The sequence below is a fragment of the Carcharodon carcharias genome, chromosome 3, assembly GCF_017639515.1.
Source record: "Carcharodon carcharias isolate sCarCar2 chromosome 3, sCarCar2.pri, whole genome shotgun sequence".
NCBI classification, from domain to species: Eukaryota; Metazoa; Chordata; class Chondrichthyes; order Lamniformes; family Lamnidae; genus Carcharodon; species Carcharodon carcharias.
In genome coordinates, this window is record NC_054469.1 from 228765433 (window position 1) to 228782235 (window position 16803).

A 16803-nucleotide genomic window follows, 5' to 3' on the forward strand; every position below is an offset into this window, starting at 1 on the left:
AACATCAGTGTGCTGACTTCCCACATTCACATTGCTAAAACTAGTTCCCATGTCTTAGAGTCATAGTGTCATAGGGGTCTACAGCACAGAAAAAGGCCCTTCGGCCCATCGAGTCTGCGCCGGTCAAACAAGTACCTAACTATTCTAATCCCATTTTCCAGCACTAGACCCATAGCCTTGTATGCCATGGCATCGCAAGTGCACATCCAAATACTTCTTAAATGTTATGAGGGTTTCTGCCTCTACCACCCTTTCAGGCAGTGAGTTCCAGATTCCCACCACCCTCTGGGTGAAAAAAGTCTTCCTCACATCCCCTCTAAACCTCCTGCCCCTCACCTTAAATCTATGCCCCCTGGTTATTGATCCCTCCACCAAGGGCAAAAGTTCCTTCCTGTCTACCCTATCTATGCCCCTCATAATTTTATACACTTCACTCATGTCCCCCCTCAATCTCCTCTGCTCCAGGGAAAATAACCCCAGGCCTGGACTAATAATTCGGACACCCCCCCCAAATGAATAAATTATAAATAAAATGGAATATGAGGCGCTAAGCATATAGTCAAACCCTCCATGATGGCATGTATTCCTCTGGCAATTTGGGGCCCGTGTGTCACTGGGGAAGTTTTCTCAGACCTTCGTCCCTGATTTATCATCAAACAGAATCACCAGACAGAAAAACTACCGGCTTGGGTGTGGGTGGGTCGGGAGGAAGTGGTGGTGGCGGGGGGGTTGGTGGGGGGGTGGGTGCGGATTAGGGCCTGTGAATCATTTCAGAAGCAATGAAGCAGCAAATCTCTGAACTTGCCTCTGTTCCTTCAATCACTCCTGCACTGCTCCAGCAGATCAAACAGATGGAATGCATCAGCCCTTCAATTTTTTTTTTTTTGTCAGTTTCTTTCACCAGAACATAAGAAACAGGAGCAGGAGTAGGCCATTCGGCCCCTCGAGCCCAATCTAGAGCTAATCATTATGACCATGAGCTGATCTTCTTGTGGGCAGCAGCGCCACCTGTTCACCTGTCTCACCGGTATAAGCAGATCCATTATATTGTAACTGGTGCTACAATATTTTCTGACTTCAGCCATGTGCATGTCTGAACAAAAACATTCAGGTGGCCCACCCTTGAACTCTGAAGAGGATAATTCCACAGAGGTGTTTGAAGTTTTAATTCATTTACATCATATACAACCATAAAAAATCATGAATACATGGGGCTTTGCACTAATCTAGCTAAACAAGGACAAGAGTTCCAGTGCAGAGATATTACAGGGGACCTACTCGAGGTATTAAATTTACTGAATTGCGAACAAGATATAAACTGAAATTAGTTTTGCAACCAACATGCACAGCAACTTCTCTCGGCCACTAACAACAACTGACATTCACGTTACAGGTTTAATAGACAGAATTTTCTCGCACCCTTTGGGACACTCTTGTCAGTGTCAGGAGGGAGGTTGGACAAACGATCTTCCCAGATATATACTCCTAATTTGCTGCCTCCGAGCTCATCGCCCTAATAAGGATGGTGGGGTGGGCTCTCGATGCTGCTGGCCAATCAGAAAGCCTGCAACTCTGGAGCCTTGGCAGTCCCAGCAAGAGTGGTGGGCGCCACTGAGGAAGGTCGGAGAGCGCAAGGGCACCTTGACAAGGAGGCGTAAATCTAAGCGAGGGTTTCAGAGAGGCCCAAGCTGGTAGGCCTCCTCGGAGCAAAAGGGAAAACCCCTCTGGCAGAAGGGTTTGGACCAGGGGGAGCAACCTTTCCTACCAGAGGCAATGAAAATGGCATTAGCATAGGTGGTCAGCAGTTTGGTCAAACTGGTAGGTTTTAAGGTATGTCTTAAAGAAGAAAGAGACAGAGAGGTTCAGGGCAGGAATTCTAGAGCTTAGAACCTGGATGGCTGCAGTCACTGTCACCAGTGGTAAGGTGAAGGAAGGAGGGGTGTGTAAGAGGCTAAAGTTGGAGGAACATAGGGTTCTCTTGGGTTGGAGGAGATAACAGAGATAGAAAGAAGGGAGACAATGGAGGGATCTGAATTTAACTTAAGGCCTTACTGGATTTGGCACCAAGGTGGGTTAGTGAGAACAGAGGTGATGGGTGTATTATGAAAGTATCTGAGTTAGAATATGGTCACCAGATTTTAGGTGAGCTGAAGTTTACAGAGGGTGGAAGATGAAGGTAACCTTTCCGATGTCAAAGAACTAATCACTATGCGGAGGATTTTTGTGGGGAAGCTTGGTTTTCTCTTTCAGGGTAAGAACCTCCTAGTGCAAAATCAGGTTCTCTAATCCGGTGGCCACTGTAACGACACAGAGATTGTAGTGTTCAAAACTACTGTGGTACACAACGGGGTCCGGCGCCTGCGATCGAGCCCAGACCGCGATTTCACACTGGCCGGCCAATTAACCACGTGAAACGCGCGCTGATAACCTCAGCGCTGCCCAAGTGGGGGCAGGAGGAGCGCCAGAGCCGAAGCGTGCGTGTGCTCAGTGAAAGCTCCCTGAAGGCACAGAGCTGAACGTCCTGCCCAACATTACCACACATTTTACCTCCTCCAGCACACTGAAATTAGAACAACTTAGGTATGTAGCGTCTTTAATAAAAATGCCCCAAGGCAGTCCACACAGGCATTATAAACAAAATTGGACACCGAGGCACAAAAGGAGATGTTGGAAATAAAACAAGGAAGTTGCTGTAATAACTCAGCCGGTCTGGCAGCATCTGTGCAGAGAGAAACAGAGTTAACGTTTCGAGTCCGTATGACTCTTCGGAACTGTAGCAGGGTAGAAATATGATGGGTTATATGCTGTTGCAAAAGGGGGCAGAGGCAGGTGGAGCAAAGTAGAAAGTCAGGGGCAAGTCAGAGGGCAGTCTAGGTTAAATGGCAAAGATGTCATGGTACACAAGACATAGGCAGTGGTAACGACAGTATTAAAGGCAAAAGCTTTGGTCCAGATAGGTGTTAATGGCAAAATAAAGATCAGCACTGTCTGAATGTGATACTCGCAGAAAAAGGGGTCAGTGCTGTCTGAAAAGAGATATTAGGTTAGATGACCAAAGCTTGATCAAAGAGGTGGGTTTTAAGGAGTGTCTTAAATGAGGAAAATGAGGTGTAGGGGGTGAAATTCCAGAGCTTAGGGCCTAGACAACTGAAGGCACAGCCACCAAAGATGGAGTGATTAAAAGCAGAGATGCCTTAAGAAGGCAGAGTTAGAGAAGCACAGATATCTCAGGAGGCTGTGGGCCTGGAGGAGATTAAAGAGACAAGGTGGGCTGGGATCATGGAGGGATTTGAAAACAAGCTTGAGAATTTTAAACTCAAGACATTGCTGGATCAGGAGCCAATGTCCCTCTCAGCAAAGGAGAGTTTGTGCATGGAGTCTTTTAACACTTGGAGGCTATTGTGCTACAGCTACCATACAGCTCTGGTTAACCATGAAACTCCCACTTTTACCACCTGCTATAAGTATATTAGAATGATTTATAGGTTGACAATCAACCTGTTTGACCATGCTTTAAACACACCTACCTTGGCCTTCAAGTCCTGGAGTGGGACTTGAACCCAGAGATTCTGGTTCAGAGGCAAGGTCATGACCCATTACACCATAAGACCTTCTACTAGGAGTCAAGGTGGGTCAGAGAGCACAGGGGTGACAGGTGAATGGGACTTGGTGTGAGTTAAGATCTGGGCAGCAGACTTTTGGATGAACTCAAGTTAACAAGGTTTTTCTGGCAAGATAACAAAGCTCCTCATTAAGCGGAATTTTGTCATTTTATTTTAGTTTTGAAATGAAGATGTTGTCTCGCCGGTCCAGAGGGAATTTAAAAATGTTTTCTTGGAGTTGCTGTGGCCTCCTCCAACAATTCCAGTCCCTGCTTTCCTAATCACCAAGGACAGATGTGACAGGGAGTCTCTCTCCCAGGGCAGCCTGGGAAACAGGGTCAGGCTGCAGGGTCGCCACGGTAATCGGCTCAACTTGTCCACTCGGACACAGAAGCCTCAGCTCCTATCACACAGGACAAAACAGCATCCAGCTTTAGCTGTGGGTCTTCTTAATGGCAAATTATTTTTAAACGTCATGTAACAAAATGATCACTCACAACGCAAATAAAACAATGCAGCTTTTTAAATAACACGGCATCATTAAACAGTCCCCCTTTTTATAAAAATGGAAGTCTTGCACTTATACAACGCCTATCACAACCACCGTCTCAAAGCCCTTTACAGCCAATGAAGTACTTTTTGAAGTGTAACCACTGTGCTGGAGGTCTTGTGGAGCAGCGGGGTAATGCCCCTGCCTTTAAGCAAGGAACTCTGGGTTCATGCCCCACTTCAGGACTTGATGGCCATGGGAGGTGTGTTCATAGTGTGTCCAAATAGGTTAACTATCGGCCTATAAACCCTTCCGATGTGGTAAGAGTGGGAGAGTTTTCTGGTCAGCCACCTACTGCAGAAGGTGATGGTAAACCACTGCAGTACTTTGCTAAACATACTCACAGACCAATTCCATGGGAGCCCATGGTTGCCAACACCCTGTTAGGGCTTGGTACCTGAAAAGGAAAAACACTGTTGTGACGTAGGAAATGCAGCAGCCAATTTGCACACAGCAAGCTCCCACAAACAACAATGTGGACGATGGCCAGATAATCTGTTTTTGTGATGTTGAATGATGGATAAATATTGGCCAGGACACCGAGGATAACTCCCCTGCTCTTCTTCGAAATAGTGCCATGGGATCTTTTACACCCACCCAAGCAGCCAGGTGGGGAGGGGTAAAGGTCTAACATTTCATCAGAGAGACAGAGATCAAAATAGTTTGCTTCAGGTATTTTTCTGGCACTAACCCCTCCTTAAGCTGAAGCTTGGCAAACACTTTCTCATGAAGACAGTATTTCTTTGAAAGATATAGATGCTGTTTTAATCTCACATTGCCTTGTGTCGGGTTTGTAGCCTGATATATTGGTCTCCAATCAGCCTATCCGAGCATTTTGTTTTTAAACTTACAATGGTTACGTGCTTTCACTTATCAAATTTTTCAAGCTCTGACAGCTCCCTCTACCAGGGGATCTCGGCAGCTCAGAGGCGAAAAGCAGCAGCAGTTGCACTCAGAAGGGAGAGCCTTTCTGAGGACACAAAGGGGTTTGTTATCAAGTTCAATAGCTCTGAAAACAAGCAGCTCAATCGTGGGAACAAGGTCATCAAATTACAAACGTCCACGGGGGTTGTGGGGGGCGGGGGGGGGTGTGCGGTGGAAACAGCCCAACAACAAAGGACACTCCATTGTGTGCAGCAGCAACAAAAACTGCTGCAGGCACAACTGCTTCAAAGCATTTTATCTGGCTGGTCGCCGCTGGAGCAATTCTGGGCATTTTAAAGACATTTTCTGGGCTGTCCTGTGGAACGACAGGTTTCCTACGAAACTTGTGATAAGACATTGCAGAGCCACAGGACTCAAGTCTGAAACCAGCCTCCCACACGGTTCGAGAAACAGCAGGCTAACTCTCCAGGAATAGACTCCCTACTTAGAGAGAAAAAGCAACTGACAAACCTACCTGACAAGTAAGTTCTTTTGATTCTGAGTTATTTTTACTTGAAAGGGCGTCAGGAGACTAAAACTGCTTATACTTAAAAAGTTGGAGGTTAGTGTGTGAATTATGGTTATTCTCCTGAATTGAATTTTTGCTCCCATTGCAATTCTGTTCTGAGCGTATGTTTTACACATCAGCCTTAAAGTAAAACAGGCAACAAGAAAAGAATTCTCTTCTGCAATATTGTAAATAATGCTACTTATGTTAAAAATTGTAACTCCCTGCTTGCTTAAAATAACACACGACTTAATTTTTGATTTGGCAGTCCATAATTAGTGAGGGGCGATCAGTACTCAGATTTCAACTATTTACAATCCACACCAATGACTTAGATGAGGGGACCAAGTGTAATGAATCAAGTTTTCTGACAACACAAAGCTAGGTGAGAAAATAGGCTGTGAGGAGGACACAAAGAGGCTGCAAAGGTATATAGACAAGTTAGGTGGGTGGGCAAGATCACGGAAGCTGGATGGGGGAAGTATGAAGTTATCCACTTCAGAAGGAAAAATAGAAAAGCAGAATGCCAGCATTCAGGGGTGCTCAGATATCCTTGTAAATGGATCACAGAAATTAACATATGGGTACAGTAAAGCAATTAGGAAAGCAAATGGTATGCTTGTCTTTATTACAAGGTAACTGGAATGTAAGACTGACTATGTCTTACTGCAATTATACAGAGCCTTGATGAGACCCCACTTGGTGTACTGTTTATAATTTTGGTCTCCTTACTAAAGGAAAGATATACTTCTTTGCTTTAGGTGGAGCTCAACAAGGGTTCACGAGACTAATGAGGAGATTGTTCTGTGAGGAGAGATTGAGTAGACTAGTCCTGAATTCCCTGGAGTTTATGAGAATGAGAGGCAACCACATCAAAACATAAAATTCTTAAAGGGTTTGACAGGGTAGATGTTGAGATTGGTTCTCCTGGCTGGGAAATAAGAATAAGGGGTCAGCCAAAACAAAAACAGAATTACCTGGAAAAACTCAGCAGGTCTGGCAGCATCGGCGGAGAAGAAAAGAGTTGACGTTTCGAGTCCTCATGACCCTTCGACAGAACTTGAGTTCGAGTCCAGGAACTCGAACTCAAGTTCTGTCGAAGGGTCATGAGGACTCGAAACGTCAACTCTTTTCTTCTCCGCCGATGCTGCCAGACCTGCTGAGTTTTTCCAGGTAATTCTGTTTTTGTTTTGGATTTTCAGCATCCGCAGTTTTTTTGTTTTTATTAAGGGGTCAGCCATTTAGTTCTGAGATGCAAAGAAAATTCTTCACTCAAGAGGGCTCTGGGTCTTTCAAATTTTTTATCCTAGTGAGATGTGATTGCTCAGTCTTAAATATGTTCAAGACTGAGAGCAAAAGATTTATGAATGCCAAAGTAAGTAAGGGACATGAGGTTAGTGCAGGAGGATGGAGTTGAGATAGGATATTGTTTCGAATGGCGGAGCAGGTTCAGAGGGCCGAATGGCCTGCTCATACTCCTAATTCTTAGGTTGTAGGCAACTATAGGAATACATGGCCAGCGGTAGATATGATATATATCCCATGAGCAATTGTAAATTCAGACCTGGCGTAAATATGTCCTTGTATTCAGCAGTGTCATTACCTTAAGTTCCATGGTGGACTCGCACAACTAACATTGACCTGATGCTTGCTAAATACTCACATGACAGGAAACTCCAGGGGCTGTTGATGTACAAAAAGGATATTGTATCTTTCGCGTGGGACTCCATTCGTGTTTCTCCAGTCTTTCATTGGGCAGATTGTTTACATTTCGTGAATGGGGTCAGAATGAAATATTAAGCTGTTTATTTCACAGACAGCCAGTGAAGATAGATTAAGGTCAATCTCATGTAACGCAATCTGTCTTTTTTGTAATCAAATAAAATAACGAACATGCTAGGCCTCCTCATACCAGCATGCTGTCCTGTTCGGCTCAAACAAAATAACTTGCAGTTACCCTCCTGCATCTTTTTTTACCTTCTAAGTGTGTGACAAAGCCTGGCCTGCATGAACTGCTTTAGTTTTAAACACATGGCTTTCAGCTCATGTTTCGGTCCCCATTTTATCTGCTGCCCTCACAAACAGAGCCCCAGAGCTGGGGTCTGACAATCCCAGTGGAACACTCGAGGCCAGAGACCACCTAAGGCAATGTGACAACTGAGACAAACCAATAAACCTGTTTACTGTTCCAGGTCTTTCAGGAAGCCACTTTAAAGCACGGCTCATTAGGATTTCACTCCAGAGGGGCTTTTTTTTCCTGATAAAGCTTGTGCGCTTTAAATTACATTGCTTTAAATATCAGCATTTAAATAAATCTCTTCTGTAAATCGTTTCTGGTGGAATTATGCCCAAACAAATCCTGCAGTGTGACAATAACATCCTGACTGAATAATGTGTGCGAAAAACCATTTAGTTAACTCAATTTATCAGATAAATATCAAATCCAATACGGCACCAAGTTTTTTTGTTCACATTTTACCTCAGGGTGCCAAACACCACAAACTGAAAATGTTTAGAGATCAGATATAGGTTTTATAAACAAATGTGAAGCCTTTTCCAGTACAAGGAATGTGATGTATTATCACCAGAGGATGGATTCTCAATGGTGTGAATCACAAGACTGTGAAATGAAAAAAATGACATTACTTCAGGAGATAGATAACAGCAAACAAACTATAAAGTACAAATAAAATACCCCGGACGCTGGAAATCAGAAATAAAAGCAGGAAATGCTGGAAAAATTCAGCAAGTCTGGCAGCATCTATGGAGAGAGAAATAGAGTCAATGTTTGGAGTCCCCTATGACAGAGTGTATGGGACTCGAAACGTTGGCCAGAATTTTGCCCTTGGTGGGCAGGCAGCCGAATTCCGCTGCCGAAACAAGGCCGGCTGCCATTTTGAGTGGGCGGGCCAATTAAGGCCCACCCAGCGGCCTGCCCGAGGGGAAGCGCTATGCGCTATGCACTTCCTGTGCGGTGGGGGGGGGCGGGGTGAAGGGATTCCCCATCTGTCAGAGTGCGCTCTGCTCCCTCAGACTAAGTGCTGTCTCAGGGAGAGCGCTGAATGTTTAAAAAACTTCAAAAATAGAGAAAGAAAAACTTTATTAGCATGTCCCCCTCATGTGACACTGTCACATGAGATGGGACATGTTAATAAATATGAGTGAAACTTTAATAAACTTTTTAAAAACTGACATGAAACCTCATCCCGCCAGCAGATGAGGTTTCCTGTATTATCAGAAGTCCCCTGGGACTCCTGGCCTACCCACTGGGGCTCCTGGCCTACCCACTGGGGCTCCTGGCCTACCCACCAGCCTTAAGGTTGGACGGACAGGGTCTTTCAATGAGCTTATTCGCCTGTCAATGGCCTCAATTGGCCATTGACAGGTCGGCGGGTGGACAGCTGATTTCGCTGTCCCCCCCGCCTTCCTAAAAATTTAAGTGGACCGGGGTGACGTCAGGGGTTCCTCCTGATGTCATCCTGTGTCATTTTCCAGTCGGCAAACAGGCCCCGCCCCCAAATCGCCATTAACTCTGTTTCTCTCTCCACAGATGCTGCCTGACCTGCTGAGTTTTTCAAGCATTTTCAGTTTTTATTAAAGCAAACCAACTCCACTGAGCAGCTCCAACTAATCACTAACAACACCTGCCTAACGGTTATGCAGCACCTTTAACACTGCAACACCAGTATCTTACTCTTGTACAGGTCATTCCAAAGTACTTTACAGAGGCATTACGGGGGATAAATAGAAAATGGCGGGAAAGGAGATATTGGAGTGGGGGGGTTGGCTAAAGTCTTAAAGATCTTAAGAAGGATCTTAAAGGTGGAGAAGTGGAAACAGCAAAGGGGTTCAGAGGATTCAATAGTGTGTGGCCCATTGTGATTCATGGTGGGTGAAGGAAGGTTGTGATCCCCCTTCCTTATATTTTACGGAGACATTGAATAACCAAATATGGCCAAAGAGCTTTGTGCCTCGAAATTTCCTCATCGTCCCAAAAATGCACATGGACTAGAATTAGAGGAAGAACAGTTTTGACGGTGGTGGGAGATTTGTAGGGCTGTGGGAGATTACAGAGATAGGGAGGGGCAAGGTTACAGAGGGAGCTAAACACAATGTTTTTAATGTGAGCCGTTGTGGTCTGGGAGCCAAGGTAAATCAGCGATGACCTGGGTGTTGGGTGAGGGGACATGTTGTGGTATAGCACGCAAGCAGCCTAGTTTTGGATGAGTTTGAAGCTCACAGAGTGTGTAGGCTGGCGCACTGGTTGGGCAAGCCTTGACAGCATCAGGTCTGGCAGTGACAAGGGTATGCATGAGCTTTGCAGCAGCAGATGAGCTCTAATGGAAGCAGGGGTGGGTGATGTGATGGATATAGAAACAGGATGCCCTTATGAGGCACAGCCCACGACAGCGTCAATTATACCAGAACATATACTGGAACAAAGGGCCTTATCCGATTCTAAGATTTCTGGTATTCCTGTATCGTTATGTCAACGAAGTTATGAACCTGTACAAGGGTAAGATATTGGTATTGCAGTGTCCTCAGAGCATCCCTGAAGAGGTCAACAGTCTAATTTAAACAAAACTCTGGCAATCATGGGCTCAGATCTTTATTCAAACATTGCTGCTGATTCATGGGAGTCCCTGCCTTGTGACCAACCAAAATGAAAAAGGCGCCCCCAAGAAGGTACTGAACACATCGAGAGGCTTCGTTGGGAATGTGCAGAGGCGAAGTTGAGGCTTCGGAGAGGGCGCACAAACCCCCAGACGACCCATCTACCCAACCCTTTCAGCATCACCTGCCCCACATGGATATTGGCCTTATCAGACATCTCCGGAACGCATCGAACCAGAGTGGAAGCAAATCATCCTCGATGCCAAGGGACTGCCAGTGAGGAAGAAGATGGTATTTTGGATGAGATACTAAAGCAAAAACCTTGTGAACATAAAAGATCCCTTGGCATCTTTTACAAAGAACAGCAACTCCCGGTGTCCCGCTCAACATCAGTCCCTTAACTGGCCTTTCATCTTAATGCTGATTGTGAGATTAGCTGCTTGCATAATGGCTGCATCATTTGTCCTCACACTCAGAAAGGTGCTATATGGGAACACAGGCACAGGAGGAGGCCATTCAGCCCCTCAAGCCTGATCTGCCATTTATGACTCTATAATCTTAACTCCATCCACCTCCCTTAATTAGCTCTGAATCCTTTTATACCCATTACTGCCCAAAATCTATCAACTTCAGGCTTAAAATCATTATTGAGCAAGCCTGCACTGCTTTTTGTGGGAGGGGAGTTCCACATTTCTACCATTCCTTGTGTGAAGGAGTGTTTCTGAACTTCTGGAAACTTCTACCCCCTTGATCCATATAAATGAAAATTCAATCTTCCTTGATGACAGAGGAATCTTAATACTTCCACTCATTAATTCTTTTAAAAAACAGACTCTTCTTCCCCTTACATCCAAACTCCCACAGCTCCCAGCAAGGTGAGTGATCAGGAATGGGAGCCGCATTCTATAAAAAGGATATGGAGGCACTGGAGAAATGGCAAAAATGATTTACAAGGATGATATCAGAATTGAGACCCATTTGGGGAAGACTGAAAAGGCTGGGGCTCTTTTCTCTAGAAAAGAGAAGAGTTGGGGGTGGCCTAATAAAGGGTAGACAGAGACCTTTCCACTAGTGAGGGATTCAAAAACTAGGGGTCTTAAATATAAGATAGTCACTAATAAATTCAATAGGGAATTCAGGAGAAACTTCTTCACCAGAGAGTGGTTGAAATGTGCAACCCGCTATCACAAGGGATTGTTGAGGTAAATAGCAAAGGACACTTAACGTGAAGCTAGATACATAAAAGTGGGAGAAAGAAATAGATGGGGTATGCTAAAAGGGTTAGATGAAGTAGACTGGGAGGAAGTTTGTGCGGCATGCCTAAACACTGTCACAAACATGGCCTGTTTCTGTACTGCAGATTTAATATATTGGTGGTTTTTCTCTCCGCAACACCCCCTCCCGTTTCCTGTCTCATGTTTTTTGTTTATTCTTTCAAGGGCTGTGGGTGTCACTGGCAGGGCCAGCAATTGTTGCCCATCCCTAATTGCCCTTGAACTGACTGGCTCGCTAGGCCATTTCAGAGGGCAGCTAAGAGTCAACCCCACATTGCTGTGGGTCTGGAGTCACGTGTAGGCCAAACCGGGTAAGGGGGGCAGATTTCCCTCCCTAAAGGACATTAGTGACCCAGATGGGTTTTTACGACAATCGATGACAGTCTTGATGGTCACCATTACTGAGATTAGTTTTCAGTTCCAGATTTTTATTAATTTGAATTTAAATTCTACCAGCTGTTGTGGTGGGATATGAACACCTGTCCCCAGAGCGTGAGCCTGGGCCTGTGGGTCACTAGTCCATTGACATTACCCCGACGACACCGTCCTCTATCTTCACCACTGTTAACATTACATTGGCCAGTCCACAGGGCGGGTTGGAGCCGCTTGATCAAATTTTGACCCATCCCATGCACCATTCTCACTAGGCATCTGGAGGAGGAGGAGGGGGGGGGCATCGGTCAGGCACCCTCAAAACCAGAGAAGGAGGATCCAGGGGTGTCACAGCTAGTCCGGCAAGGGAAGATTGGGGTTGGGAGGGGGCTGGTGAGGGCAGGAGGTGTCATTGCCATGGGCGGTCATTGCTGCCTGGGGGTCCCTCCTTGGGCCAAAGAGTGCCTAAAAAAGGAGGGTCCCCCCGACCCCTACTCCAACCACCCCGCACCCCCCTCCCGCCCCCCCCCCCCCCCCCCCCCCCCCCACCCCCCCAACCCCACCACCCAACCCGCCCACCCCCCCACCCCCGGCCGGGGCCACCCCAAAGGTCTCCAGTGTTGCCAAATCTCCCTACTTGGCAGCACATTAGGGAAGTGACACTTAATTGGCCATTGAAGTGACTCAGTTGGGATCCAGGTGGACAGGCTGTCTGCCATCTTTCCCTCCTCTGGCAAAATAACATGGTGGTGGGAAGGGGTTTGGCACCCCCTCCCCATGCCATTTTGCCAACCTTCCCACCTTCCAGCCCATTGCCAAAAGCCTTGTAAAACGCAGGATATGGGAATTGTTCATAGGTTACTGGCCAACTGATTCACCTTTTACTCTCCTGTAATTTGCACGATATAACAATGGAAGTATTGACTAATCACAGTGATCAATCTCTATCGACTAGTCTACAACAGGACATCACTGCAGGAGTTCCTCAGGGTAGTGTCCTAGGCCCAACCTTCTTCAGCTGCTTCATCAATGACCTTCCCTCCATCATAAGGTCAGAAGTGGGGATGTTCGCTGATGATTGCGCAATGTTCAGCACCATTCACAATTCCTCAGATACTGAAGCAGTCCATGTCCAATGCAGCAAGGACAATATCCAGGCTTGGGCTGACAAGTGGCAAATAACATTCGCGTCACAAAAGTGCCAGACAATGACCATCTCCAACAAGAGAGAATCTAACCATTGCCCCTTGGCATTCAATGGCATTACCATCACTGAATCCCCCACTATCAACATCCTGGGGATTACCATTGACCAGAAACTGAACTGGACTAGCCATATAAATACTGTGGCTACAAGAACAGGTCAGAGACTAGGAATCCTGCAGCAAGTAACTCACCTCCTGACTCCACAAAGCCTGTCCACCATCTGCAAGGCACAAGTCAGGAGAATGATGGAATACTCTCCACTTGCCTGGATGAGTGCAGTTCCAGCAACACTCAAGAAGCTTCACACCATTCAGGACAAAGCAGCCCGCTTGATTGGCACCACATCCACAAACATTCACTCCCTCCACCACAAACGCACAGTAGCAGCAGTGTGTACCATCTACAAGATGCACTGCAGCAACTCACCAATACTCCTCAGAGAGCACCATCCAAATGCACAACCACTACCATCTAGAAGGACAAGGGCAGCAGATAGATGGGAACACCACCACCTGGAAGTTCCCCGCCAACCTACTCACCATCCTGACTTGGAACTATATCACCGTTCCTTCACTGTCACTGGATCAAAATCCTGGACTCCCTCCCTAACAGCACTGTGGGTGTACCTACACCAAATGGACTGCAGCGGTTCAAGGGGGCAGCTCACCACCAACTTTTCAAGGGAAGTTATGGATGGGTGATAAATGCTGGCCCAGCCAATGACACCCACATCCCATGAACGCATATTAAAATAAAACTGACTTAGAAATTGCGTGAGGAGAGCCCAAGTAGTGGCAAGCTTTCAGAACCATAGATCCAAAGTCACGTGCTCCTCCCAGGCACATACACCTACCAGGTCATACCTGAAATTATTCACCGAGGCCGAGTCAAAATGTTATGGGTTCAAGTCCTGAGTTAGGCTGACTTTCCGGTGCAGTTCTTAACCGCCAGAGGTCTTTCAGATGAGACTTCAGACTGAGGCTCTCTCTACCCCTCAGGTGAGTGTGTAAGTTCCCAGGGCACTATCTGAAGAGTGGGCCTGCCCTGTCTGGTGCGCTGCCCAATAGTTATGCCTCAACCAATGTCGCTGAAACCAGACAGGTTATCTTGTGGTTTCTCATGGTTATTTGTGGGACCTTGCTGGCCTTTATTACTAGAGGATTTGAGTATAGGAGTAAAGATGTCTTGCTGGAATTACATAGAGATTTGGTGAGACTGCACCTGGGGTACTGTGTGCAGTTTTGGTCTCTTTACCTAAGGAAATATATACTTGCTACAGAGGGAATGCAACAAAGGCTCACCAGACTGATCCCTGGGATGGAGGGATTCTCCTGTGAGGAAAGATTAAATAGACTGGGCCTTTATTCGCTAGAGTTTAGAAGAATGAGAGGTGATCTCATTCAAACATACAAAATTCTTACAGGGCTCGATAGAGTAGATGCAGGAAGGATGTTTCCCGTGGCTGTGGGGTCTAGAACCAGAGGACACAGTCTCAGAATAAGGGGCAGGTCATTTAGGACTGAGATGAGGAGGAATTTCTTCACTCAGAGGGTGGAGAATCTTTGGAATTCTCCACCCCAGAGGGCTGTGGATGGTCAGTCATTGAGTTTGTTCAAGATAGAGATCGACAGGTTTCTACAGTTTAAGAACATCAAGGGATACGGCGAAAGTGGAGGAAAATGGAGTTGAAGTAGAAGATCAGCCATGATCCCATTGAATGGTGGAGTGGACTCGAAGGGCTGAATGGCCTAATCTTGCTCCTATTTCTTATGTTCTTATGAATGAAATTGGATGCCACATTTCCATTGGGGCTGTTACTAAAAGGACTATGCTTCAAAACCACTTCACTGGCTGTAAAACACTGGGACTCCCTGAGGTCGTGAGGAGCTCTATACCGTTTCTTTATCTGAAAATATTGCCCAACTTAATTAACTATCATAAAACTGGTCTGTGACAACCCGCTTCTGTACCAGCCTTTGTACTGAATAAAACTGGAGGTGTAATTAAGAATTCAATATTATTTACAGGGTTCAAACTGAATCTGTAAATTGAGGCTTTGGCTGTTTCACCAGGTTTCATTTTGCATGCAGTTTCTCTGCTTTGATTTCACCAAGCAGCACGCACCAATTGATTCGACTGCACTGATTGAAAGACTTATCTTCACAGGGATTCAATTAAGAACTTTCCAACACAGACGTGCCCAGTTGGCGCTGTTTACTATCAGTTTAAAATTACAGTGCTTTTTTTTTATTCATTCATGGGATGTGGGTGTTGCTGGCTAGGCCAGCATTTATTGTCCATCCCTAATTGCCCTTGAGAAGGTGGTGGTGAGCTGCCTTCTTGAAACGCTGCAGTCCATGTAGTGTAGGTACACCCACAGTGCTGTTAGAAAGGGAGGTCCAGAATTTTGACCCAGTGACAGTGAAGGAAGGGGGATATATTTCCACGTCAGAATGGTGCGTGACTTGAAGGGCAACTTCTAGGTGGTGGTGTTCCCATTTATCTACTGCCCTTGTCCTTCAATCCTCCTAGATGGTAGTAGTCGTGGGTTTGGAACGTGCTGAAGGAGGAGCCTTGGTGAATTCCTGCAGTGCATCTTATAGATGGTGCGCACTGCTGCTACTGTACCATGGTAGAGGGATTGAATGTTTGAGGATGTGATGTCAATCAAGCAGGTTGCTTTGTCCTGGATGGTGTCAAGCTTCTTGAGTGTTGTGGGAGCTGCACTCATCCAAGTGGGGACTATTCCATCACATTCCTGACTTGTGCCTTGTAGATGGTGAACAGACTTTGTGGGCAGGCTCTTATTTACCTACCGGCGTTCCAGATTTGTGCTCAAGTCCCACTCAGGGCTTTGGGGGGCAAAAACCTAGGCTGGCATTCCCAGTGCAGTACTCAGGGAATGCTGCACTGTTGGAGGAGTCGTCTTTCAGATGAGACATTAAACTGAGGCCCCATCTGGCTGCTCGGGTGGGTATAAAAGATCCTGTGGTGCCATTCGAAGAAGAACAGGGGAGTTATCCCCCAGTGTCCTGGTCAATATTTGTCTCTCAGTCGACATCACAAAAACAGGATTATTTGACCATTATCATATTGCTGTTTGTGGGAGCTTGCTGTGCACAGGTTGGCTGCGGTGCTTCTTCCATTACAACTATGACTACATTTCATAAGCCTTCATGAGTTGTGAAGTGCTTTGAGATGTCCGGTGGTCTTAAGTTGAAATGGTGGGTCTTGTGGTGCAGTGGGTGACAACCCTGCCTTTGAGCCAGAAGCTGCAGGTTCGAGTCTCAATCTGGGATTTGACAGCCAAGGAAGATGTGTTCATATCACAGCCAAACAGGTTTATTATCAACCTGCAAATCCTTCCAATATACCTATGGCAGGTGGTAAGAGTGGGAGAGTCTCCTGGTCAGCCAGAAGCCCATGTTTGGTAACTGCAATGCAACAGCCACCCCGTGTTGAAAGACTCCATGTGCATGTTCTTGTCCTGTCTGTACTCTGTGGCAAGCATCCTCCTCGCTTCAACAGACTACCAGAAGAAGGTTAAAATTACACAGAACTGCAGGTTCTTATTTACCCGCCAGTTCTGTGCTCAAGTCCCACTCAAGGCTTGGGCACAAAAATCTAGGCTGGCACTCCCAATGCAGTACCGAGGGAGTGCTGCACTGTCAGAGCAGCAGTCTTTTTTTGGTTTTCATGTAAAGTATTTTCAGCACTCAAACATCTCTGCAACCTGCTTGTTGTAAGCAGGTT

General features: G+C 46.1%; 2 protein-coding genes across 2 annotated transcripts in view; one reads left to right on the top strand and one right to left on the bottom strand.

Annotated features, from left to right (window-relative positions):
- acad11 (acyl-CoA dehydrogenase family, member 11) overlaps window positions 1-16803 on the bottom strand; it is a 156044-nt gene that overhangs the window by 62717 nt on the left and 76524 nt on the right. The gene's annotated exons all lie outside the window — the stretch shown is intronic.
- Window positions 5241-16803, top strand: part of LOC121276281 (atypical chemokine receptor 4-like) — a 35426-nt gene continuing 23863 nt past the window's right edge. Inside the window, exon 1 of the mRNA XM_041184522.1 lies at window positions 5241-5558. The gene's annotated coding sequence lies outside the window, so the exon portion shown is untranslated. The remainder of the gene's footprint in view (window positions 5559-16803) is intronic.